This window comes from Pelodiscus sinensis, chromosome 32 (assembly GCF_049634645.1).
Source record: "Pelodiscus sinensis isolate JC-2024 chromosome 32, ASM4963464v1, whole genome shotgun sequence".
Classification (NCBI taxonomy): Eukaryota; Metazoa; Chordata; order Testudines; family Trionychidae; genus Pelodiscus; species Pelodiscus sinensis.
This window is the reverse complement of record NC_134742.1, coordinates 9,678,369-9,704,592: the sequence shown is the minus strand read 5'-3', so window position 1 is coordinate 9,704,592 and position 26,224 is coordinate 9,678,369. Positions and strand designations below refer to the sequence as shown.

Here is a 26,224-nt window from a genome sequence, read left to right as displayed (position 1 = left end):
ACCAGACTTTACAAAGCAAAAAAGGTCTGATCCGGGACCATCTGCTGGAGGAGGAAGTTTCAGCAAGGCTTGAAGTTCAGGGCTGAGAGGAAACAGAAGCAAACCAGCTCTGGTCTCACCGCAAAACAAAACAAGCCACCCAAAAGGCCCAGGAGAGTGTTCCCAGCACAGCCTACTCTGCAGTGGGGAGACGCCCCCCCCCCAGGCACAGGGAGGCAGATGGGAGAGGAGTGGAGTGGGAGGGGAAAGGGGGGGTCCCCTGGCCCCAGAAGTTAACAACCCATCAAGTCAAGCTTCTAGGCTCCCTCACAGCTGCTGCTCTTTTTTTCCTACCCCCCCCCCCCCCTCCACACACACACACCGAGAGGCTGTGTCTACACTGGCCACTTATTCCGGAAAATCAGCCGCTTTTCCGAAAAAACTTGCCAGCTGTCTACACTGGCCCCTTGAATTGCCAGAAAAGCACTGACGATCTCATGTAAAATCGTCAGTGTTTTTCCGGAAAAATTATGCTGCTCCCGTTCAGGCAAAAGTCCTTTTCCGGAAAACTGTTCCGGAAAAGGGCCAGTGTAGACAGCCCAGATTTCTTTCCCGCCAAAAAGCCCCGATTGCGAAAATGACGATCGGGGCTTTTTTTTTTTGCGGAAAAGCGCGTCTACATCAGCACGGACGCTTTTCCGCAAAAAGTGCGTTTCCGGAAAAGCATCTGTGCCAATCTAGACGCGCTTTTTCCGAAAATGCTTTTAACGGAAAAGTTTTCCGTTTTCAGCCTTTCTGGAAAAGGGTGCCAGTGTAGACGCAGCCGCAGTGTCCCCCTGGCCCAGCTCCCCCCCACCCCTATGTGCCCCCCCCTCACTGCCCTCTGGCTCCCACAACCCCCCCCCCCACGTGGCTGCTCCGCCCCCTGCAAGCCCCGAGGGCTACAGCCACCTCCCTCCGCCCCGCGCACAGGCTGCCGCGCGCCGCGCCCTGGGGGCGGGGACCCCTCACTCCCCGCGGGGGAGGGGGGGGGGTCGCCTGGAGCCTGCTTTGCGCAGAGCCAGGCAGCTCCCGGTCTGAGCTAAGCCCCGGCGCTGGCTCTCCCGACCGGGACGGCGCTGCCTCGCTGCGCACGCGCAGTCTGTCCCCCTTCCGCATCTTGCCTCCCCGCCGGGTTTTCGGCGCCTCCCCGCCAGTCCCTCCCTGCCCCGCGCGCCGGGCCCCCGCTGCGACTCGGCAGCGTCGCACTACCCCCTGACTCAGCGCCCGCCCGCCGTCGCGGCAACTGCGCATGCGCCGCGCGACGCGGATTCGGAGGGAGTCCGTTGGTGCCGTTACTCGGCGCGCGCGCGCGCGCGGCTGCTGGCGGGGAGCGCCGGTTGGACGGGCGAGGGCGCGAGCAGTCGGAGGCGCTGAGGTGAGGGGGGGGTGGGCGGTTCGACGGGGCAGGTGACGGGTAAGATGGCGGGGCGCTAAGGGGAGTCTGTGGGGGGAGGGGCTGAGGCCGGGGCAGATAAATCGCTGGGGGGGGGGGGGGTAACCGGGGGGGAGGGTGATTTTTGCCCTGGGCTTGGCGGGGGGGGGGGCTCTTTGTCACACCCCTGGGGGGGGCAGCCTCGTTGAACAATGTGCGGCCTGGTCTCGTGCTTTGCGGGACAATGGGCTGAAACTGCAGCCAGGGAGGTTTAGGTGGGATAGTGAGGAAAAAAAAAAACTTCCCGTCTGTCCCGGTGGGGAAACACCGGAATAAATTGCCGAGGGGGGTTGTGGAGTCTCCATCACTGGAGTGATTTCAGAGCCGCTTGGACAGACCCGTGTCAGGGATGGTCTGGATCAGTGTTTTTCAACCGGTGGTACCGGTACCCTTAGGGGCACGTGACAGACGTGTGGGGCAGAAGATTTACGGCGCTTCATTATTTTTGTACTTTTTACACCTAAAAATGGCATCACCTACCTGGCTACAATTAAATTGTTTCAACAAATGTGTTGCAATGGTAGGGGGGGAAAAATGGTGTGTCTGGAAACTAGGTACTGTGGATCCTTCTAATTTTTTTTAAGGGGTACTTTATTTTTAAAAAAGGTTGAGAAACACTGGTGTAGACCTGTGGTGTTCAGCCTTTTTTAATTCGCAACACCCCAGGGCTGGGGAAAATTTTTATTGAGGAAAAACGCCTTCCCCCACACGCACATACACCGAGCACATTTTGTTGTGGCCCCTTTAATTTAAAGCACTGGTCCACTTCCCCCACTGCGTTTACATCAGGCAAAACCGGGAAAACAAAATGGTGGCCTATTCTTGGTCAGGGCTACTCCAAACCGCCCCACAGGCTGTGTGTTGGTTTATGCAGGGCTCCACACGCTCCCCGTAGGTGGGATCCTTTGAACAGGCTTCCACTGGCCACATGCTTCACATCAGCAAGTCAATATAATGGTCTTCTGTTGATATGCATTTTAGTAGATGAATTCCTGCACTGTCATTGCTCAGTAAAAGTTCTGTCATGTGGGTGGGAATCGGGTAAGTATTGCATTTTATTAATATCAGCACAACTGACTTAAATGGGGGCTGTGTTGTGTAGTCTTGCCTTAATCTTTGTACTCATGCCCATCCTGTGTTGAAATCAGAATCATAGAACACTACAACTGGAAGGGACCTTGAGAGATCATCAAGTCCAGTCCCCTGCTCTCATGGCAGGACCAAGCACAGTCTAGACCAGCGTTTCTCAATCTTTTTTTTATAAAGTACCCCTTTTTCAAAATATATATATCTGTCTATATCTATCTATCTATATAAAGTACCCCCAGTATCAAACATGCAAAATATTTTTCTACCATTGCAACACATTTGTTTAAACAACTTAATCGTAGCTGGGCGGGTGATGACATTTTTGGGTGTAAAAAATACAAAAATAATAAAAAGCTGTAAAACCTAAGACAAAAATTCAGTTTTCTCCACATTTCAGTTGCATTGACATACTCCCTAGACTTCTCTCAAGTACCCCAAAGGTATTCATACCACTGGTTGAGAAACACTGGTCTAGACCATCCCTGATAGATGTCTGTCTAACCTGCTCTTAAATAGCTCCAATGATGGAAATTCTACAGCCTCCCTAGGCAATTTATTCCAGTGTTTCACTACCCTGACAGTTGGGAAGTTTTTCCAAGGGTACGTCTAGACTACAGGCTTTTGTCGACAGATACTGTCGACAAAGCCTCTGTCGACAAAGAGCATCTAGACTACATCCAGTTCTGTTGACAAAGCAAGCCACTTTGTCAACATGAGAGTGTAGACGCAAAGGACAGTGTAGATGCAATAACACCTGTCAACAGAACTCTGTCGACAAAAGGCATTATTCCTCGCAGAATGAGGTTTACCGCCGTCGACAAAATTGCTGAGTTCTGTCGACGTTATGTCAACAGAACTCGGCAGTAGTGTAGACGCAGGTATAGTTTTGTCAACAAAAATCCACTTTTGTTGACAAAACCCTGTAGTCTAGACACACCCCTAATGTCCAACCTAAACCTCCCTTGCTGCAGTTTAAGCCCATTCCTTCTTGTCCTATCCTCAGAGGCCGCGGAAACAATTTTTCTCCCTCCTCCTTGCAACGCTCTTTTAGGTACTTGAAAACCACTATCATGTCTCCTCTCAGTCTTCTATTTTCTAAACTAAACAAACCCAGTTCTTTCAGTCTTCCCTCATAGCTCATGTTCTCTAGACCTTTAATCATTCTCGTTGCTCTTCTCCGGACCTTCTCCAATTTCTCCACATCATTCCTGAAATGTGGTGCCCAGAACTGGACCCAATACTCCAGTTGAGGCCTAATCAGTGCAGAGTAAAGCGGAAGAATGACTTCTCCTGTCTTGCTCACAACACTCCTCTTCTTGCATCCCACAATCATGCTTGCTTTTTTTGCAACAGCATCACACTGTTGACTCATATTTAGCTTGTGGTCCACTATGACTCCTAGATCCCTTTCTGCAGTACTCCTTCCTAGACAGTTTCTTCCCATTCTGTATGTATAAAACTGATTGTTCCTTCCTAAGTGGGGTATTTTGCATTTGTCTTTATTAAACTTCATCCTATTTACCTCAGACTATTTCTCCAGTTTGTCCAGATTATTTTGAATTATGACCTTGTCCTCCAAAGCAGTTGCAACACCCCCCTCCTCCCAGCTTGGTATCATCTGCAAACTTAATAAGCGTACTTTCTATGCCAATATCTAAATTGTTAATGAAGATATTGAACAGAACCGGTCCCAAAACAGACCCCTGCGAAACCCCACTTGTTATGTCCTTACAGCATGATTGTGAACCATTAATAACTACTCTCTGAGAATGGTTATCCAGCCAGTTTCGCACCCACCTTATAGTAGCCCCATCTAAGTTGCATTTGCCTGGATTATTGATAAGATGATGCAAGACCATTATCAAATGCCTTATTAAAGTCTAGTATACCATGTCCACCGCTTCTCCCTTATCCACAAGACTTGTTATCCTATCAAAGAAAGCTGTCAGATTGGTTTGACATGTTTTGTTCTTTACAAATCCATCCTGGTTGTTACCTATCACCTTATTTTCTTCCAGATGTTTGCAGATGAATTCCTTAATTACTTGCTCCATTATCTTTCCTGGCACAGAAGTTAAACTGACTGGTCTGCAGTTTCCTGGATTGTTCTTACTTCCCTTTTTATAGACGGGCACTAACAATATTTGCCCTTTTCCAGTCTTCTGAAATCTCTCCTGTCTTCCATGATTTTTCAAAGATGATAGTTAAGGTCTCAGATACCTCCTCTGTCAGCTCTTTGAATATTCTAGGATGCATTTCATCAGACCCTGAGGACTTCTAAGTTTTCTAAGTAATTTTTAACGTGTTCTTTTTTTAATTTATTTTCTAATTCTACCCTTTCCCACTAGCATTCACTATGTTAGGCATTCCTTCATCACCAGACTTCTTTATGAAGACCGAAACAAAGAAGTCATTAAGCACCTCTGCCATTCCCAAGTTTCCTGTTATTGTTTCTCCCTCCTCATGATTGTTTCACCCTGTCCTTGGTCTTCCTCTTGCTTCTAGTATATTTATCAAATGTCTTATGTTACCCATAATTTCTCTAGTTAGTTTGAGCTCATTTTTTGCCTTTGCCTTTCTAATCTTGTCCCTGCATACCTGTATTGTTTGCATATATTCATCCTTTGTAATTTGTCCTGATTTCCACTTTTTATATGATTCATTTTTGATTTTGAGATCATGCAAGATCTCCTGATTAAGCCAAGGCGGTCTTTTGCCATACTTTCTATCTTTCCTACACAGGAGAATAGCTTGCTTTTGGGCCCTTAATAATGTCTCTTTGAAAAACTGCCAACTGTCTTCAGTAGTTTTTCCTCTTAGTCTTGCTTCCCATGGGACCTTACCTATGAGCTCTCTGAGTTTACCAAAATCTGCCTTCCTGAAATCAGTTGTCTCTATTTTGCTGTTCTCCTTTCTACCATTCCTTAGAATCATGAACACTATAATTTTATGATCACTTTCACCCAAGCTGTCTTCCGCTTTCAAATTCTCAACCAGTTCCTCCCTATTTGTTAAAATCAAATCTAGAACAGCTTTTCCCCAGTAGCTTTTTCAACCTTCTGAAATAAAAAATTGTCTTCAATGCAGTCCTAGAACTTATTGGATAGTCTGTGCCCCACTGTGTTAGTTTCCCAACATATGTCTGAATAATTGAAGTCCCCCATCAACACCAAATCCTGTGCTTTGGATGATTTTCTTAGTTGTTTGGAAAAAGCCTCATTCACCTCTTCTATCTGGGTAGGAGGTCTGTCGTGGCCCCATAGCATGACATCACCCTTGCTTTTTACCCCTTTTAACCTACCCCAGAGACACTCAACACATCTGTCTTCTACATCTATCTCCACCTCAGTCCAAGCATGTACATTTTTAATATACTGTACAGTAAACTTCCGATAATTCGGCACCTTTAGGACCCAGGGGGTGCCGGATTTTCAGATATGCCGGACTATCAGAAGGGGGGGCTATGAGGGGTCTGGAGTGGGGTGGGAGGGAATGCCACCCCAGACCTCTCATAGCCCCCCCTTACGATAGTCCCACTCTGCCCCAGGCGTCCCTGATTCAGCCGCTGCTGGTCAGTTTCAGCAGCAGCTGAATCGGGGATGCCTGCAATAGAGCAGCTGGGGTGCTGCCGGGTTGGTCCCGCAGCGCCGAGGGGTGGCGCTACGGCACCAACCCAGCAGCACTCCAGCTGCTCTTGGGGACGCCTGGGACAGAGCAGCTGGGGTGCTGCTGGGTTGGTCTCGTAGCGCTGCCCCTTGGGGCTGCGGGACCAACCCGGCAGCACCCCAGCTGCTCTTGGGGACGCCTGGGGCAGAGCAGCTGGAGTGCTGCCGGGTTGGTCCCGCAGCACCAAAGGACGGCGCTGCAGGACCAACCCGGCAGGACCCCAGCTTCTCTGCCCCAGGGGTCCCCGATTCAGCCGCTGCTGAAACAGATCAGCGGCTGATTCCAGGAAGCCCGGGGCAGAGCTGCTCAGCCCGGGGCTTCCTGGAATCAGCCGCTGATCTGTTTCAGCAGCGGCTGACTTGGGGACCCCTGGGGCAGAGCAGCTGGGGTCCTGCCTGGTTGGTCCCGCAGCGCCGAGGGGCAGTGCTATGAGACCAACCCCGCAGCACCCCAGCTGCTCTGCCCCAGGTGTCCGGATTCAGCCTGCTGGTGAAACTGATGCTGCTGGTCAGTTTCAGCAGCGGCTGAATCCCGTGGCTTGGGGCAAAGCAGCTGGGGTGCTGCTGGGTTGGTCCCGTAGCGCCGCCCTCCCCCTTGGACAGGGGCTTCCTGGGGACAATAGAATAGTCCACTAACCAATAAGAATTCATGAGGTTAATCGACTGTTCAATTAACCAATATTTAACGTCCATAATGGAAGCTATGAGGTTGTGCTGGGAGCACTGGCAGTGCACAAAGCCCACCCCGAGGGGCTCTCAGCACACAGAACACATGGCCCCTGTAGCCAGCCACTTTGAGTGGTGTGCAAGTGCAAGGAAGGCAGGGAGCTAGCCCAAGGCTCAAGCTGCACCATGGGATGGTGGTGTTGGGCCAGATCTGGTGGTTTGGCTTCACTTTGCCCTCTTCTTCCTTCGGTCTAGATAATATTTCTTTTCATGAGTGCTGGTGCCTGGACTGATCAAACTGGCAGAGAGGGCTACGTGTGAGATCTTACTATGGCATGGCTCTGCTGCTGTAAGGTCTGAAGTGCAGAAACAGCCCCAGAATCAGCTCCCTGAAACCATCTGTTCTGAGTGCAGTGACCATCCAAAAGGAACTGATTCTTGGGAACCATTTGGAAAGGGTTAGACTTTTAAATAGAAAAAGTTTGAGTGATGTTTAATGAAACAGACCCAGGCAAATGACACAGTTGCAAGGCAGCTGCACAGGGTGTATTTCTAGGTATATCTGGGGTGACATGGCACTAGCAGGAGCTTTGGATGAGGAACCAAAGTGACCCGGCAGGGCAGGCTGGGACCGCAGGGTTAGGCAGTGCCAGAAGTGCATCACTGCAGCTGCTGCTCAAGGCACTGCAGAGGTAGAGAAGCAGCTGCTATTCCTCCAAGTGGGACCTGCACAAGCCACCCTAGCAGGACCAGGCCATGTCGCAGGGAGTCTATCTTGGGTCAGTCCCCCAGGGTGTCCCTGGGTACCAGGTAGGGAGCATAGGGGCTGTGGCGGGGTTCTGACATCGAAGGGGTTAACCCTGTGCTCTTAGCCTGCACTGCCTGTTCCTCTGGGAGAGGAAGTTGCTCTGGCTGCTCCACAGAACTGGGGCTGGTCACATGTTGTTGCCTGACCCGTGCTACTCCCTGTGGGGAGGGGTGCGGGTGGATGGACGGGGAGAGCCCTTCTTCAGCACACCACTGCACCTGGCTGAAGGCTGGATCCTGCCCCAGCTCTGGGGACACAACCTGCAAGTGAGGGCCAAGCCCCAGGCAAGGGGTTGGGCTGGGAAGGGACACCATCAGAGCCATGTGCTGCTGTCCTTGCTCCCCCTGGACTCCAGGTTGACACCTGCTCCTGGCTGCTTGCGGCAAACTGCAGGTGCGGGGGGTAAGTCTGTGCAGGGGCCAAACCCACCACAGGGATGGGTTGAACAGCTGTCTACAGGGCCAGGAGAGGGACCAAAGGGGATAACAGGCAGGCAGTGGGTTTAGAACAGGATCAGGGCCCTGCCATGACTTAATAAATGTGTTAGTCTCTAAGCTGCCACAGAGCTGCTCATTGTTTTTACAGTTACAGACTAACATAGCTACGCTTCTGAGTGTTCCCTAACAGTGTGCACAGAGCTCTTGTTAGACATCCTTGTGTGTATTTTTAATACCAAGAAATCATTGAAAACACTCTGTAGCTGACAGTTTCAGCAGTCCCCTGGCCGTTTGTTTCTAATATACCACCTCCTGTCTGTACTGTAGCTTCTGATTTGTGTTCCTTGGGTCCATGTGATATCCAGGTTGACAGATTTCCTGGCTTGGTCTCAAAACTCCTTCAGTTTCCTTTCCTCCTCCAATGGGGGCAGCCTTTATTAGCTGTTGTTTTGGTTCTCTACCCAGCACCTTAAGGCTTTGTCACAGGTCACCACTTGGATAGATCTTGCATCCCAAATACTCACTATAGGCCAGATTTGTCAATGTGAAAGCACCGAGATACTCTTTTATAATAGGGGTGTAAGCGACTAGTAGTCAATCTGATAAGCAAAAACTTATCAGATAGGTGACTTAGTCCCTCAACCATTCGCCTCCTCCCGTAGGGGAGCAGGAGCCGGTGCTGGGAAAAGATGGCTTAAAAGCCAGTTCTCCCCAGCACCGTATCCGCAGGGGACAAGGGGGTAGCAGGGACTGGGCCCAAGCCAGGAATTAGCTGATTCCTGGCTTGTGCCCAGTCCTAGATGCTGTGCCTCTGCTTTTTAAATGTATTAAGAGCCTGCCAGCTCTTAATACATTTAAAAGGCTGATGTGCAGCAGGGGGATCCAGTGCAAGCCAGGAATCAGTTGTCCTGCCTGCAATGCGGTTAGCTCCTGGAACCAGATGCTAACCCCACGGCGGCTCCCCACTTATTGACTGACTGACTGACTAGTCAATGGAAAATCCATCGACTAGTCGATTAGATGATTAAACTAAATTTAACATCCTTATTTTATAATTGAAAAATATTAAAATCCTTCTTTCTGTCATTAATTCCCCATCCTGCCAAAACTGAAGTACACACTGTACTTTTTTATTACTTTATGTATTGCATAAACAAATGTTGGGCTTTCTACTCATTTATAGTTCTAATTACACGATGAACTGTATACACCGATTTGTATACAGGCTATATCTGTTGTTATACACTTCACTGTTGTTGTTCTGACAATGTTACTGTTCTGAGTTGCCAAAATCCAGGATTTTTAAAATGAATAATCCTTCTCTGCATAGGTTGAGTCTCTAGCATAGTGCTTACATGGCCAGATTTGACTTTTCCACTTGTTTCTACAGGAGGCTAGCTAGTGCTGTTTGGTTGCTGAGGGAACAGTCTATTGCGCTGACTCAGATGTGAAGTTAAACATTATTATTAATAGCATGACAGTTCTGATACCAATTGTGGGGCTAATAGTGCTACTTTGCTGTCACAGGTATTTGTGTCTGAATGTCTGTAGCCCCTCATGTGAAGCTGTTATGGAACAGCAGTTAAAACATTTAAAACTAAAGGAAATAGATGGTTTTCTAGGAAATATGCTTTGAGGAAATCCAGGTTTGTTACGGGGGCAATTGGGTTAAATACAATGGCTTGTGACAGATGAGACCAGAGTACATGAAATATTGATCCCTTCTGATCTTGTGAATCTATGAATCTTAGGATCTCATCTTGTAAACATTCAGCATTTGCATTTAATTTTAAGGATCAGAATGGTCCCCTTGACTTTACTTAATCTCTGTTGATTTAATCCTGATGAGAGGGCCTAGGTCTGCACTGTAAATAAATGGAGGAAGACTGGAGACTTTAAATATAGGAGCCTAAATTTAGACACCTACATCGATGTTCAGGCAGGTAAATATGCAGCTTGATTATCAGAAACACTGGGTGCTCAGAAATGAATCTCATTGTTGCTGGTACAGGAATGTTGAAACTAAAGCCAGGTATTGAGAAAATGAATATGGATTTCGGATCTAGCTTGTGTGTGTTGTTTATGGAATATCGAGACTCAAGCATTTGCCCTGAATGGCAGAGTCCAGCATATGTGTCAACAGGGAAAGAGTCTGGGGGAATGGGGGTGTGGTGAGAAGAATTAAAGCCCCCTTTAAAATGTCTCCAATTGCCCTTCTCCCCCTGACAGGCTGCAGAACACCCATGTCTTGCTCCAGCTCAGCCCATATCCTGAAGTACCAGGGAAAGGAAATGGCTGTGGCAGAACCAGTGACCTTCGAGGAGGTGGCTGTGTATTTCTCTGAAGAGGAATGGGCTCTCTTGGACCCGGGTCAGAGAGCCCTCTACTGGGATGTGATGCAGGAGAATTACGAGGCTGTGAGCTGGCTGGGTAAGGATTCCTGTCCCCTCAGGTATCAGAAGCTGGGTGGGCTCTGGAGCAGCTGGATTGGGTTAAGTTCAGAGTCTCTCATTGCTCGCTGACCTCCAATGTCATGAGTATCAGTCCCAATAATTCTGGCTCCTGTGTGAGAACTGTTCCCTTTATGCCTGCCTCCAAGGGGAGGTAGGTTCAGAGACATAACAATTGTGCTGCTCTTCCCACACCCAAGGGCTACGTCTACACTGGCCCCTTTTCCGAAAGGGGCATGCTAATTTGACAGGTCGTAATAGGGAAATCCGCGGGGGATTTAAATATCCCCCGCGGCATTTAAATAAAAATGTCCGCCGCTTTTTTCCGGCTTTTAGAAAAGCCGGAAAAGAGCGTCTACACTGGCCCCGATCCTCCGGAAAAAAGCCCTTTTCCGGAGGATCTCTTATTCCTACTTCAAAGGAGATATAATAATTCAAATTCAAAGTAGGAATAAGAGATCCTCCGGAAAAGGGCTTTTTTCCGGAGGATCGGGGCCAGTGTAGACGCTCTTTTCCGGCTTTTCTAAAAGCCGGAAAAAAGCGGCGGACATTTTTATTTAAATGTCGCGGGGGATATTTAAATCCCCCGCGGATTTCCCTATTACGACCTGTCAAATTAGCATGCCCCTTTCGGAAAAGGGGCCAGTGTAGACGTAGCCAAGGTGTCCATGTGCTTCCCCACCATCTTGCCCATGTTGTGCCTTGACGGCAGGTGTCAGTGGAAGAGCCCAGGCAGGAACGGCAGGCACCAGAGTTGTGGGGCTGGGTCCAGCTGCTCTTAGTGCCTGCAGGGTCCTCCTTGTGCCAGTGGGCTGAGCCCCTGGAAGGAGGGTGCAATTCCTGGAGTTCTTTTCTCGCTGTGACTGATCTCTATGACATGCTGGTTCCTGCCCGTGAGAGAGGCTGGGTTCTGGGGCTGAGGGAGGGTGGACGAGGCAGTTCACACTGTGCAAGGCTTCTGTGGGGGTAGCTTTATAGTAGATAAGCATGAGGAGAGCTCTTCTTGTGTTTTAAGCCGTGCACTTGGGAGACCTATGTTCAATTTCCTGCACTGACACTGCCTTTCTGAGAGACCCTGGGCAACTCACTTACGTTAGCAGAAAAATTTGGACCCAAGATTTTCAGTATTAGTTTGTCTATAACCATGAACTGATTAGCTAAAACTAATCAGGAAAGAGATCTTGGCGTCTTCGTGGATAGTTCTCTGAAGACATCCATGCAGTGTGCAGCAGCAGTCTAAAAAACAAACAGGATGTTAGGAATCATTAAAAAAGGGATAGAGAATAAGACGGAGAATATCTTATTGCCCTTATATAAATCCATGGTACACCCACATCTTGAATGCTGCATACAGATGTGTTGTCCTCATCTCAAAAAAAGATGTACTGGCATTAGAAAAGGTTCAGAGAAGGGCAACTAAAATGATTAAGGGTTTGAAACAGGTCCCCTATGAGGAGAGATTAAAGAGACTAGGACTTTTCAGCCTGGAAAAGAGAAGACTAAGGGGGGATATGATAGAGATATGTAAAATCATGAGTAGTGTGGAGAAAGTGAATAAGGAAAAGTTATTTACTTGTTCCTATAATATAAGAACTAGGGGCCACCAAATGAAATTAATGGGCAGCCAGTTTAAAACAAATACAAGTTCTTCACACAGCACACTGTCAACCTGTGGAACTCCTTGCTGGAGGAGGTTGTGAAGGCTGGGACTGTAACAGGATTTAGAAGAGAACTAGATAAATTCATGGTGGTTAAGCCCATTAATGGCTATTAGCCAGGATGGGTAAGGAATGGTGTCCCTAGCCTCTGCTTGTCAGAGGGTGGAGATGGATGGCAGGGGAGAGAGAGATCTCTTGATCATTACCTATTTGATTCAGTCCCTCTGGGGCACCTAGCATTGACCCAGACAGGATACTGGGCTGGATGGACCTTTGGTCTGACCCAGTATGGCCATTCTTATGTTCTTATCAGTGTAGCTGGCCCACATGTGTAAAAGGTGACTGCTGGCTCTGTAGGGATTGCCTGGATATTACCAGGGGACTGTCTCTGACTAATGAACATAAACAAACTTAATACAATAAAGTGAATTATGAGAGACAGGCTCAAAATAATTGCAATAGATGATATACAGAGATCTTTTATCTACTGTATATTTAAGAGAGTCTGTCTATGTGCCTGTATCAGTTCAAGAACACTTCTTAAAGGGTAAAAGCTAGGACCACCAAATGTAATATGCAGCTTCCTCTTATCATAACTTAAAGCAAGGTCCGATTTTGGTTGAGCCAAGAAAATGGGATATTCCTGGAATTGGATTGTGTCTCAACAAATCATACAGAAAAGGGACAGAATCATGAGGCAGGTGATAGTGGCTGGCTGGAGTGTGGAGCATAGGTAGGGTCGGAAACAGCCACCAAAGATTTCCTTAGCTGCTCAGAGAACTTCCTTTGCCTCCTGGTCCAAATCGAGCATCAGCACCAAAGAGCAGGGCAAGCTGAGCTCGCAGCCAAGAGCTTTGTGCACAGATCCCTTGGGGAGCTAGAGCTCTGCTGGGTTCTTTCTCTCCAACTCCTAGGCTATGTCTACACTCGCGGCTTCTTGTGGCAGAAATCTGCAAATAAGGCTAAGTGTGGAATATTGTCGAGCCTCATTTGCATACCTTATGAGCTGCCTTTTTTTTTTTTTTTTGCAAAAGAGGCTTTTGCTCCAGAAGGAGCTGTCTACACTGCCCCTTCTTGCGCAAGAAAACCCCTCTTGCGCAATGCCATTATGCCGATTATTTTCAGGAATAACGGCATTACACAAGAGGGGTTTTCTTGTGGAAGAAGAGGCAGTGTAGACAGCTCCTTCTGGCACAAAAGCCTCTTCTGCAAAAATGGCGGTTCATTAGGTATGCAACTGAGGCTCAGAGATATTCCACACTTAGCTTCATTTGCATATTTCTTCCGCAAGAAGTTGTGAGTGTAGACATAGCCCTAATGACCTGCCATGTGGCAGCTGCCGTCTGAGACCTGCCTGGGGTCTCAGTGTCAGACCTGCAAGCCCTCACCAGAGCTCATCTCCTGAGCAGTGTGTTCCTGTCCCGCCCTGGGATGTGGGGGGCAAGGAACAGGCCCTGAGGGAGACTTAGTTGTACCCTAGAGAATGCAGCAGAGAGTTCAGCTCCCCTGGGGAATAAGCAGGGCAACTCCCGAGTCTGGGGGATGCACCTTTACTTGCAGGTGAGTGTGTCATGAGATCTTGTACAATCTGCAAGGTGGGAAAGGAGCCTCTCTGGATGCATGACTCAGATCCTGGCTCTAGAAGTAGTAATGGCACAGACCTTAATGAACAAGATCAGCACTTTATTAATTGCTCCCCTGAGCAGGATTTCCAGTCTCCAAAGTTCATGTGATCTCCTGGGTGGAGCAAGGGGAGGAGCTGCGGATCCCAGATCTCCAGGGCTCTGTGAAATGGGAGATCATCAGTGACACCCAGACAGGTGAGCAATCGATTAAACTGACTCAGAAACCAATTTCTGTGTCCTCATAGCAGGTTTCACTTGTGCATTTTCATCCAGTCTGACTGACACTTCAGCCTGTCTTCAACTCCAGTGAGAGGTGGGGGAGGGGAGTTTACCTGTGGTTCCTTTAACCCAAAGATCTCAATATCTTTACTCTGTGTGAAGTGGTGTCAGGAAGTAAATCCAGCGAGACATGGCCGTCAGACTGATAGCTGGCTGGCACAAACATGACCACATAAGAGCTCTCACTTAAACCTTCATGTTACTTAATCTCAAGCACTTACACTCATCTGTAACAGGTTAGTGAAATGCCCTCAAACTACAATAATTCCTGAAATTGGGTGTGGCTCTCGAGTGACCCAGCAGCAGTTTCCCAGTGGCCAGTCTTGCTGCTGCTGGTGGAGACTGCAAGGTCAATCCAGAGGGGGAGTCCCTAAAGAGCCCCTGCCAAAGGGTTCAATTACCTCTAACTGTTTGCCCCTGTTTATTCAAAGAAAACTTGTTACGTGAGCAGCCCTAAAGGTCAGGCAAGAGGTTATCTTTCAACCATCAGCCAGCCAGATGAGATTTTTCAGAGTTTGCATTTCCTGGGGCCCAGACAGACACATCCTGAGGGCACATAGACAAGCTTCTCAGCAATTGCAAAAGGGATCTCCGGAAGGACGTGAGGGCCTTTCTGTGGCACCCAACTCCTGCTCCCCTCCCCCAACTTGGTTATGCTGTGGTTGCTGCCAAAACCCGTTTGTGGCTTGCTAGCTTGGCTGCTTTTATCAAGCAGAAGGGAACACACTTCACTTGTTTGCCTATATTTGACTGGAATGATGGATTCTGTCTGGGGAAGGGTTGTGAGGGAGGAGGGTGAAATCAGCTCATGATATTTCTGTGAAGGGTTAGATCATAGAAATCCACTTGGGGTTGTCCCGCAGTGTACTGATAAAGTCACCAGTGCCCGCTTTCCTGCCCACAGGGGCTCCTCACCACCCTGTCCTGCTGGGCCAGAAGCACAGGTCTCCCCCAGCCAAAGCACAGAATTGGGGTTACTGCCTCCCAGCTGAGGGACACAGACACTGAACCAGATCTGCTCTAGTAGGGCTCAGCTATAAGGCTTCAGCACCCAGAAAACCAATCCCCAAAAATGACCAAAACCCCATATGAATCAGTTTTACCCTGTGTAAAAGTGTTACACAGAGAAAGCTCATAAATTCACCTCCTTTTGCATGAAAGATAGATACGCAGTGGTCACCCCTTCCAGATAACAATTATTTACACTGGGCCTGACGATAAACAAAAGTATTACATGTAAAAAGTAAGATTTAAGTGATTGCAAATGAAAACAGACAGATCAAAGTAAATTACTAATTTAAACAATATACACCAGCTAATTCTAATCCTCTAAGAAACTTATTACATGCACATTCTTACTCTAAACAGTTCTTATCTCAAGTAAAATGCGTCAAGTCCCACAGCTGATCTTTATTCTGGTCTAGATCTATAGCTTTTCAGAGTTCTTTAGAGTTCTGTGTTTTCAGGTTTCTTCATGTGCATCTTCTTACGGTGGGTGAGGTAGTTTCTTAGGCTAGCTGAAGACAAAGACCTGATTGCTTTCCTTTCCTTACATAGACTTCCCCCAGGGTCAGAATCCTTTGTTCATGCTTCTCATCCCCATGGAAAAGTATTTGATTCAAGATGGTTTCCAGTACCAGGTGGCACGGTCATGTGACTTTCAAGATCAACCACAGTTTGGGCTTACAGTAAAAATGAAACCATCATTGGTGGTTGGTTTGAGGGCTGAGTCACTAAGTTCCTAACTTATCACTAAGGGTCCTCATTAGCACATTTATACTTAAAACTAGATGCACACTTCATGCATCTAACTTCACATACAAGAATGATACAGGCACGAAAAATAGCAGAAACAGATACGGCAGTAACTTTTTAAATGTTACATATTCTATTATGCCTGTCTCAAAGATGTTTTATGAAAATTCATTTTCATAAGCCAATTTTCATGAAGGATGGGGGAGAGCTGTAGCAATTTCAACCTACCCAGCAGTTGTTTAGGTGTTTTCTCCCCCTTTTCCTGTTGTCATTTCAGCTCAGCACAGAGAATGACTCCTGTCTTTCTCTTTCCCAGCAGGTGACAGGACACTGAGTGAGAGCAATGAGGAGAGCCTTCATCAGGAAGGACTGGAGCAAGTGGCTCCACATGGGATGTTCCTGGGAAGATCTGAAGGCCATGTTTCTCAAAGTCCTGAGCAGGGAGAGATCTATGAGAGTCAGCATAGACCAGAAAGGCAGCCGGGAAACCATGCAGTGGAGGGACAGGGTCAATCCAGTCATTGGAGCAGAGGGGTGAAACCAGAAACCATTCCACAGCAAATCCCCCATCAAGAGGGACCCTACACTTGCAGTGACTGCGGAAAAAGTTTCCAATGTGGACAGTTCTTCATTTTACACCAGAAAATCCATTCAGGTGAGAAACCCTTCAATTTGTCTGAGAAAATCTGTGACTGCCCTGACTGTCGGAAAAGTTTACATTGGTATTCAGTAACACCTGATTGGCTGATAAACCATAAAGTAGAGAAACCCTTCAACTGCTCTGCCTGTGGAAAAAGCTTCAGTCAGCGCTCAAATCTTAACATTCATTACAGAATCCACACAGGAGAGAAACCCTTTATGTGCACTGCCTGTGGGAAAAGCTTTAATCGGCGCTCAAATCTTAACATTCATCATAGAATCCACACAGGAGAGAAGCCCTTTAACTGCTCTGCCTGTGGGAAAAGCTTCAGTCGGCGCTCACATCTTATTCAACATCAGGTACTACATACAAGTGAGACAGCCTATAACTGCTCTGTCTGTGGGAAAAGCTTTCATCGGCGTGCAAGTCTTGTTGATCATCAGAGAACCCATACCGGAGAGAAGCCCTTCAGCTGCTCTGACTGTGGGGAAAGCTTCATTCGGCGCTCAAGTCTTAAAATCCATCGTACAATCCACACAGGAGAGACACCCTTTAACTGCTCTGACTGTGGGCAAAGGTTCAATCTTAGATCAGATTTTGTTACACATAGAAGAAGCCACACAGGTGAGAAACCCTTCAGCTGCTCTGACTGCGGGAAAAGGTTCAGTCAGAGGTCAGACCTAGTTAGACATAGTAGAATCCACACAGGAGAGAGACCATTTAATTGTTCTGAATGTGGGAAAAGGTTCAATCTCAGGTCAGACCTTGTTAGACATTGGAGGATCCACACAGGAGAAAGGCCCTTCAGCTGCTCTGACTGTGGGAAAAGGTTCAATCAGAGGTCAGACCTTGTTAGACATAGTAGAATCCACGCAGCAGAGAAGCCCTTTAATTGTTCTGAATGCGGGAAAAGCTTCCATCCAAATGAAAATCTGATTAAACCTTAGGAAAACAGAAGAGAAACCCTTCAACTGCTCTGACTGTGGGAAAAGGTTCAGTTGACACTCAAATCTTGGCAGGCATCCTACAGTCCACACAGGAGAGAAACTCCGTAACTGCTGTGACTGAGGAAAGATTCAGTGAGAGCTGATATGTTTTTGAACATCAGAGAACCCACATGAGTGAGAAGCCTTCTAATTGTTCTGACTGTGGGTAAATGTTGAGTTGACGCTCAGACTTTGTTGGACATAGAAGAACCCACACAACACAGAAACTGCGTAACTGCTCCGATATGGGGAAAGTTTGTCAGAGGTCATACCGTATGCAACATAGGAAAATCCAAATGGGAGAGAAACCCCTTCAAGTGGTCTGTCTGTGGCAAAACCTTCAGTTAGTTCTCAAATCGTAACAGGCATTGTACAATTAATACAAGGTGAAAAACCTTTCAACTGCTCTGACTGTGGGAAAAGTTTTCATGGGCGCTCAAGCTTTATTGAACATCAGAGAATCCCAAAAGAAGAGGGAACCTACAGGTGCAGGGCAGTGCTCACACATTCTGTCATATCCAAAAGCCCACAGGCTGAGACCTTATGAATTGTCAAGGTCAGGAAAAGCATTCGTTGGAGATCTTAGGCTAGACCACTCTCATCAGCATTCCACACTGGCTGGCTTACATGGCTATCCTTGTGTTGTGTGGGGATTTGAGGAGCCCTGAGGTACTTACTGCCCACGCAAGAATCCACAGAGGGAAGAACCCTTTAAATGCCCCAGATTTGGAAAACGTTCTGAGAGAGCTCAGCCCTTAATAACCCATAGAGAATCTACAGGAAAGGGTGCTCTAAAGCCTCCTAGTGCAGCTCATCCCTCATGAGATGTAAGAACATCCACTGAGTACGCACACCGTAAAAGTGTGCTGGCTGGGGATGGGGCAAGAGAGTAACATTTTTCATTATTCCTACACATCTCTGAGGGTAGGGCATGGCTCCACAGACATGTAATGAGGATGTGCATCGTTATTCAACCAGGGTATGAAATGTCCTCCAAGAACAGAGCCATGGACAGTGAGAAGTTGAGATAAGTTTCCCATATTATAACAGGACTTGATTATAACTTGTTGAGAAATCTGAATATTTTCTGTTCAGTCATTTCATTTGCATTTGATGTTACACACCTAAACCCATTGATTTCTCATTCATCCCTGACAGCCTTTTTAGGCTGGAATCCATCAAAAGACTTAAACTTTATGACATTGAGTGTTGCAAATGCCTAACTCTTGGTTATCTAGAATATTAGAGAAACAGCAGTGGGATCCACAAAGACTGAGTTATGTGTCCAACCCCATTATATCATGACAGAGGAGGAATAGGTGTCTTAGAAAGCAGTCCCAAATCCCCGCCCATCACATAGGGAGCCAAGTAAGCTAGCCAGTGTGGCATGCTAACAAGAGGAATCTGTCTTAAGCCTCGCCCCTTTAATGCAAATAGGCATATATCTGTTCTCCCTATTCATGAACCACAGAAGTGAAATTATCTGCTGACAATAGGGCCCTGCCTAGTAGATGTTTTGAGAGACTGCCTGACCTTGCAGTGGGGACTAGGATGTGGAGTCCCGTTCAAGTCTCCTCCATGCCTAAATTTCAAAATAAGGCATTATTCCAACAAATCCCTTAACCTTTGTGGAACAAGGATTACAGGGATGCCTGAAATAGCAACGTAGTCTAGACATACCCTAAAATAAGTTACAAAGAGGAGGGAGAAAATTTAATTCTCCTGACCCTCTGATGATAGGACAAGAAGCAATAGGCTTAAATTGCAGCAAGAGAGATTTAGGTTGGATGTTTTATTTCCTAACTGTCAGGGTGGTTAAACACTGGAATAAATTGCATAGAGAAGTTGTGGAATCTCCGTTATTAGAGCTTTTTAAGAGCTGGTTAGACAAACATTTATCAGGGATCATCTAGATGGTGCTTGGTCCTGCCGTAAGGGCAGGGGACTGAACTCAATGACCTCTCGAGGTCCCTTCCAGTTCTAGTGTTCTATGATGCTATGAAAAAAACCTTTTTTTCCAAATGGTACAAAAGAAGAACGCTAGAAATGGGAAAAGTAATACAGCTTTCCAACTGCCGCAGGTTGGGGAAAATTCTTCACACAAACTGGAATGGGTGACAGGGTTTGCATCTGACCCCATTGTAACAATATGGTCACAGTACCCAGCCTGCCCTAACCTGCCGCTGCCTCTTCCTTCCCCTTGGCACATAGATCTGTAAATAGAAGTAAATAAGTTAAATCTTGGCATGGCACTTCTGAAAGGTTTCCAACCCTTGGTATAGATGGTAAGTGAGCTCAAGAGCTGACAGTAGAGTTGGCTCTGGAGTGGAAGTGTTATAATCACAGGAGCACCTGAGAACCTTTGTGAATCCCTGACCCCTTCCTTAGCTCAATGGATACACACAGGTGCTGAGATGGCTCAGATTGTCATTGCGAGGCTCTGGCTTGGCTCTGGGCACTGAGCCAGGACAATGGTGTATTTGTGACTTTCTTGCTTTGAACCAGGAAGAATTGGGGATTCATTTACCCACCTTTTGTGTGTGTTCTAACCATTTTCAGCTAGAGACGCATCTACATGCTGCTGTTTTTCAGGCTGTAGTGATCATAGGACTGAATGCTATTTACAGATTTTGCTTAGCCTAAGAATGCTGCCTACCTAAGACAAAGTCCGAGAAGGATTAGTGATTTGTCTAGAATTTGTTACGTTGGCACTGATATGAACTCGCTCATCATACCCAGTCCATCTAGTTGTGTTCAATTTCATGTTTTTGTTCAGAAGTTTTATGATCAAATCAAACTATAGTTTTAACCAAGTTACTCCAATGAATTTATACTTGGTTATCTGAGGTAAGGTCCATGTTCATGTTACAAACTGGTCAATGCAAGTTACAGTGACAGAAAGCGGCTGCTGTTAGTAGAACCGTTGTATGGATGCAAACTTGGCCACAGTTGTCAGTGCTGCTTCTACTTACCCCCAGAGCAGTTTCACTCTCCTCTCTCTGCCAACAGCATGGAGCCTGCACAGCTCTGCACCAGTGTCATGACCGCTCTACACACAGGGTGAAGAACCCTCTGGTATTTGCAGGCCCCAAGAAGAATTGCAGCGCAGGGGGCCAGGCCAATGTTCAAAGCCCCCTGTTTATTCCGTACCAGCACATGTCTAGCACATGTAATTGGCACATGCAACACAGGAGCGCTGCTAGGGGTGCTTGCCAAGCTGGGCAATCTGAAAAAAGTATTTCAAAAATATGTGGGGTGGGTAAGTGGTTGTGGGGGGCTTCTGGTCTCCATGATCCCTGGGCAGCGGAGTTCACAATGATGACTAGAGAGGGGCAGCTGCTGGAGGACTATTAGCATTGACATAGGTCAAACGGTGTCTATGCTCCTCCTGCATTGACCACACTAGGTCACCCTGGCTCAAGGAGATGGTGTTACTATGTTCCTGTAATTGGCTGCTTACATAGCTGGAAGCCCAATTTCAATGTAGACTCATGCAGAATTATAGTGATGCAAGACAGCTGACATCAATGTAACTATGAAATGATGGCCAGAGCTAGTTCTTTACGTTTAGCTGTTGAAGTCAATTGTTAATGCTTAGATAATTCATTTGAGTTACAACAACCTATGGATGTGGTTTGTATGTCATGAAAAATAAATGAATATAATTGTGGTTAGAGCATAAGTTTTGGAATTCTAGGCCCACCTTTATAACACTACTCCACTCAAAACAGTTAACCAAATTGTTTTAACTTTGTATTACAGAATTTCAATTTTTAGTTAAATATTCCTACATTGGATCACTCTCTTTATTTCCCTTTTTTAAATCTGGTGCCTCATTTGAATAGGCCTTCTTGGACTATTTAATGGTTTCCTTCTGTCATTTTTGATTATTTAAATGTTTATTTTGAGACATCCTGTCATGTATATTTTCAGTCTCAGTTAGCTAAGGGTAGTCTCATTATAACCATAAACACACCCATCTCTGAGTTCATTTCCAGTTATTTGAGAAGCATTTCTAACTGATTGCTTTTCCCAATTCTGAATTGTGATAATTGTTTAGTTCTTTTCATCTGAAAATTACTTGGTTCCCAACCCCTTTCTCCTTCATTCCACTGTCATTCTGGGAGACAGCTTCACTTCTGCATTCCTGTCACCAGAACAAGAGAAAATTGCCCAGTAACCTGTGCAAAAGTAGAGGACAGCAAAGCAGGATAGCTATCTGTGCTTTCCCTATGGCCCTGTCTGGGTATGTCTACACTATAGAGATGATCGAAGCTCCCGCAGTCAATCTTGGGGTTTGAATTAGCGGGTCTAGTGAAGACCTGCTCATTTGAAATGAGAGGGGTACTCTGGTTGATGCCGGTGGTCCTGCTTCAACGAAGAGGAAGGGAAGTCAAAGGAAGAGTGTTCTCCCTTCAACTTCATGCATTATGGACAGCACCAAAAGTTGACTTACGGTACTTTGACTTCAGCTACGAAATTAACATAGGTGAAGTTGTGTATCTTAATTCATCTTTATCCCATAGTGTAGACATACCCTCTGTACACATGCCGTGCCTGGCCCTAGGGCAGTGCCCTGGGATCCTCATCTCTCTCTGCAGCCAGCGCCTCTGAAAGGGAAGAGAAAAACCCATCACTGGCAGGGGCATGCCCAGGGCTAACGTCCCAGCTCTGCCCCGTGCTGCGAGAGCCACCCTGGAGAGTTAGGCCAAGGAGCCAGCTTCTCACTGGCATTTCCACACCCAGCCACACAGGCCCCTGGGATGCCACACATACCAGAACAGGGGAGGTGCCCAACTCCTATGGGCACCAATGGGAGTTAGGGGCCCAAGCTTCTGTGGGGCTTCTGAAAGGCCTGCTAGGCACCGGTGTGACTCACTGGGCACATACCTAGCTCAAAGCATCTGGCCCAAGGGACTTAGACTCTGGGGCCCAGGTGCACAGGAACATCCCTGAGTCTGTGACGTCTTCCATGGCAACCAGCTCCCAGCATTCTCCAGAAATCTCCCCCTGCCCCTCGGCCCGTGCAGGCTGGGCTGGAGGGAGACTCTTACCTTGCACAGCAAGAGGGGGAGGCTACAGGGACTGGGGGGGGGATACCATCATGCCACACGCCTGTTCTCAGCCATTCACGTCTCTATGGGAACCTGCCTTTCTGCTCAGAGCAGTTTTCCCCAGCTCAGAAACCCGCCAGCCGCTCCTCAGGAACAGTCACTGGGGTGTCACAGGGAATTCAGATGGCCCTTTCCACGCCCTGTGGGCTGCGTTTCCCTGCAGGCCAAATTAACAGGTTTTAACTGAGCAGCACAAATACCGCTGGTAAGTGAACCCTCAGCTCCCTCACTGGGTGCCTCCCTCCAGCACAGAGACCGTCACAGCCCAGCCCCACAGCCCTCCACAGTCACCCCCCCCCCCCCCCCGCTCCCAGTGCAGCATCCCAGGCCTGGAGCATCAAGCCACAAGTCATAGAGTAAGTGAAACACAGGACACTTGTGAACAACCAGCACAGCTGAGAGCACCAGCCCCCTTGTTCGGCTGGGTGGTGACAGAGCCGGAGGCGGCCCTGGGCACACATCTGTGCTAATGAACTATCCTGGTAGCTCCAAGCTTCCCCCCCGCCCCTGGGGCCTTGCTCTGAGCAGCCAGGGGTGCTGGGACTCCAGGGGATCTCCCAGGATCGGGGCCCTCTTAGCTGGGATGCAGGGCTCTGAGTGCGGCTCTGGTCCATGGGGATATGAACACACCGGCACTGACAATAACCCAGGGAGAGGCGTGGTCAGGGAGCAGCCCCTCCCCCACCCCAATACAATGAAAGATGAACCCCCAGCTGCAGTCCCCCTCCCCGCCGTTCCCAGGAATCCCATCACACCCTTCTGGAAATCCCAGATTCTCCGTTCCAGCTCGGCACTCGGGTGCCAGATGCGGCGACGTCACCTCCTCACCGTTGCAGACACACAAGGGTATTTATCGGTCTCCCTCCTCGACCCTAAGTCCTGCCCCCCCCAAAGCCAGACAGGGGAGCGGGGTGGGGGCTGGGCCACAGGCAGAGCTCACAGGGCCGTGACCAGCCTGGGGGTCTCTCGCCAGTCAGAGGGAAAACAGCCGGGGCAGCACCAGGCCCAGCTCCACTCTCACCCAGCCGGCCCGTGTGCCCTAGTGGGGCCTGGCTGGGCTGCTCCCAGGGCTGAGAGAGGGACCTGTTCTCCAGGCCCCGCTGCTCCACTCAGTCCCACACGGGCCATGTCAAAACCAGAGCCAAGTCCCGCAACGGCAGGTTGGCAAGCGCCAACCAGCAGGGGGCACAGCCCCTGGTTTCTGTTAAAGCAAATTCAACAACCAGGAGCCAATCACACTCACCACAGGGGATTGAAAATAAACTTAGGACTGTGTCCCTCGCAGCGAGCTGGGAGTGGGGAGACACCCTGGGTGTGTCTATGGAAATACAGTTTGCTCCTGCTATGCTTAGGTGTGTGAAATGTCCTGCCGACAGCGCGGTGCTTTGCTCATTGTCATCAAACTGCCTGGCGTCAGGCCACAAATTGGGCTAGCACTAATTGCAGGGTAATTATTGTGGGAATATAGGAGAGAGAGTCTGTGCTTAACCTGGCTCAAAAGACATCTCTGCACTGGGGGCAGGGTTGTCCTAGACCCAGTGCTGCTCCCCCCCTCCCCTCCCGAAGGACAGCCCTGGCTGTAGGATTAGCACTGACATAATTAGGTTGATGTGAGCTGCCTTATGTCACTAATTCAGTAATGTAAACAAAGCGCCAATCCCCAACCTGCAGAGGCCTGTTCCCTGCCCAGCCTCCCTTATGGTCAGAGAGTTACAGCCAATATTCCCTCACTTTTTTTTTCCATCCATGTGTGGAATAAATTTTAAGTGCATTGAGGAATATGCAGATGTGCACCACCAGCAGAAACACCTGATTCCAGCTGTGGAGAGCTGTGGGTGCTCTGCTCATCAGCTGGGCAGCATTTGAATCTCTCCTGCGGTGGGGGAGGGCTACCCAAGCAGGCAGCTTACAGCGAACACCGCCAGCCCCTCCCCATCCACTGTAATGCGGCTCCCTGCTGGGCTCCCTGCATTAATGGCAGGGCCGGGGACATAGCACATCCCACTTCATGACTGGGTATGGATGAAAAATTCCTCTGGATTTCGCCCTTTTCTCTCTGATAACCAAATACCAACCAAACCCCCAGGCTACGTCTACACTGGCATGATTTTCCGAAAATGCTTTTAACGGAAAAGTTTTCCGTTAAAAGCATTTTCGGAAAAGCACATCTAGATTGGCAGGATGCTTTTCCGCAAAAGCACTTTTTGTGGAAAAGCATCCGTGGCCAATCTAGACACGGTTTTCCACCAAAAAGCCCCGATTGCCATTTTCGCCATCGGGGCTTTTTTGCACAAAACAGTACTGTGCTGTCTACACTGGCCCTCTTGCGCAAATGATTTGCGCAAGAGAGCTTTTGCCCGAACGGGAGCAACACAGTATTTCTGCAAGAACACTGACGATCTTACATGAGATCGTCAGTGTCCTTGCAGAAATTCAAGCAGCCAGTGTAGACAGCTGGCAAGTTTTTCCGAAAAATCATCTGATTTTGCGGAAAAACTTGCCAGTCTAGACACAGCCTCCGTGATTTTCCCTGTTTCCCACTGAATGACCAAATTAGATGTAAAACCCCCTTCAGCTCCTTCCCTTCTCTCTCGGGGCTGGGGACTGATAGAAAATCGCCTCAGACTGTGAGGCTGCCTGTCTAATCCCCAAATACCAGTGGAAAATCCTCACCAGCTGTGGGTTCCCTAGTCCCTGTCTGCAGCCACATCTCGTTGGGGGAGGGGCGGGGGACTCTTGCCCCGGAGCGGGGGAGGGGCGCTAAACCCATCTCTCCCCTCAGGGACCAACTCTCCCCTCATGGCTGAGAACAGATCGGTTGCCCCTTTGCATCTCGTTCGCCATTGACTCTGAGGTCACATCTCCGGGTTGGCTCTGTCCCAAGGTCATTGTCAGTTATTGAGAGAAATACTCTTGGGTTTGGGTTTTTTTTTCCTCACAGCTTTGCATTGCAGCACTGTCGCCCTTTTTGGAGGAAAGCTGTTGCCCTGAGTCATTCTCCTTGTTGGGAGACTGAAGGGGGAGAGGGATTAAGCCCCCCGCCCTCCATTTACCCCTCGACTATGTGTACATTGGCATGATTTTGCGCAAAAGCGCCTGCTTTTGCGCAAAAACATGCTGCCTGTCTACACTGGCGGGGAGCTCTTGTGCAAGAACACTGACGTTCTAATGTGTGAAATCAGGGCTTCTTGCACAAGAACTATGATGCTCCTGCTCAGGAATAAGCCCTTTTGCGCAACTGTTCTTGCGCAAGAGGCCAGTGTAGACAGGCAACATGAATTACTTGCGCAAGAAAGCCCGATGGCTAAAATGGCCATCAGAGCTTTCCTGTGCAATAGAGCGTCTACACTGGCACGGATGCTTTTGCGCAAAGGCACATGCCAGTGTAGACGCTCTCTTGCGCAAATACTTTAACGCAGGGGTCTCCAAACTTTTCAGCCCGAGGGCCACATTAACTATCAAACAGCAGTTCGGGGGCCGACTACACACTTGAGGTCCAAATAAAAAACAATCAAAACATGGATGTTGTTTTTAATTATTTATTTAATATTATTTTATTCAGTTATTATTTAATAACACATTGATACACTACACATGAA

General features: G+C 48.1%; 1 protein-coding gene and 1 pseudogene across 1 annotated transcript in view; both read left to right on the top strand.

Moving 5' to 3' along the window:
* LOC102452245 (uncharacterized) overlaps window positions 1-26,224 on the top strand; it is a 505,721-nt gene that overhangs the window by 342,848 nt on the left and 136,649 nt on the right.
* LOC102451997 (uncharacterized) lies at window positions 1,215-21,181 on the top strand (annotated as a pseudogene).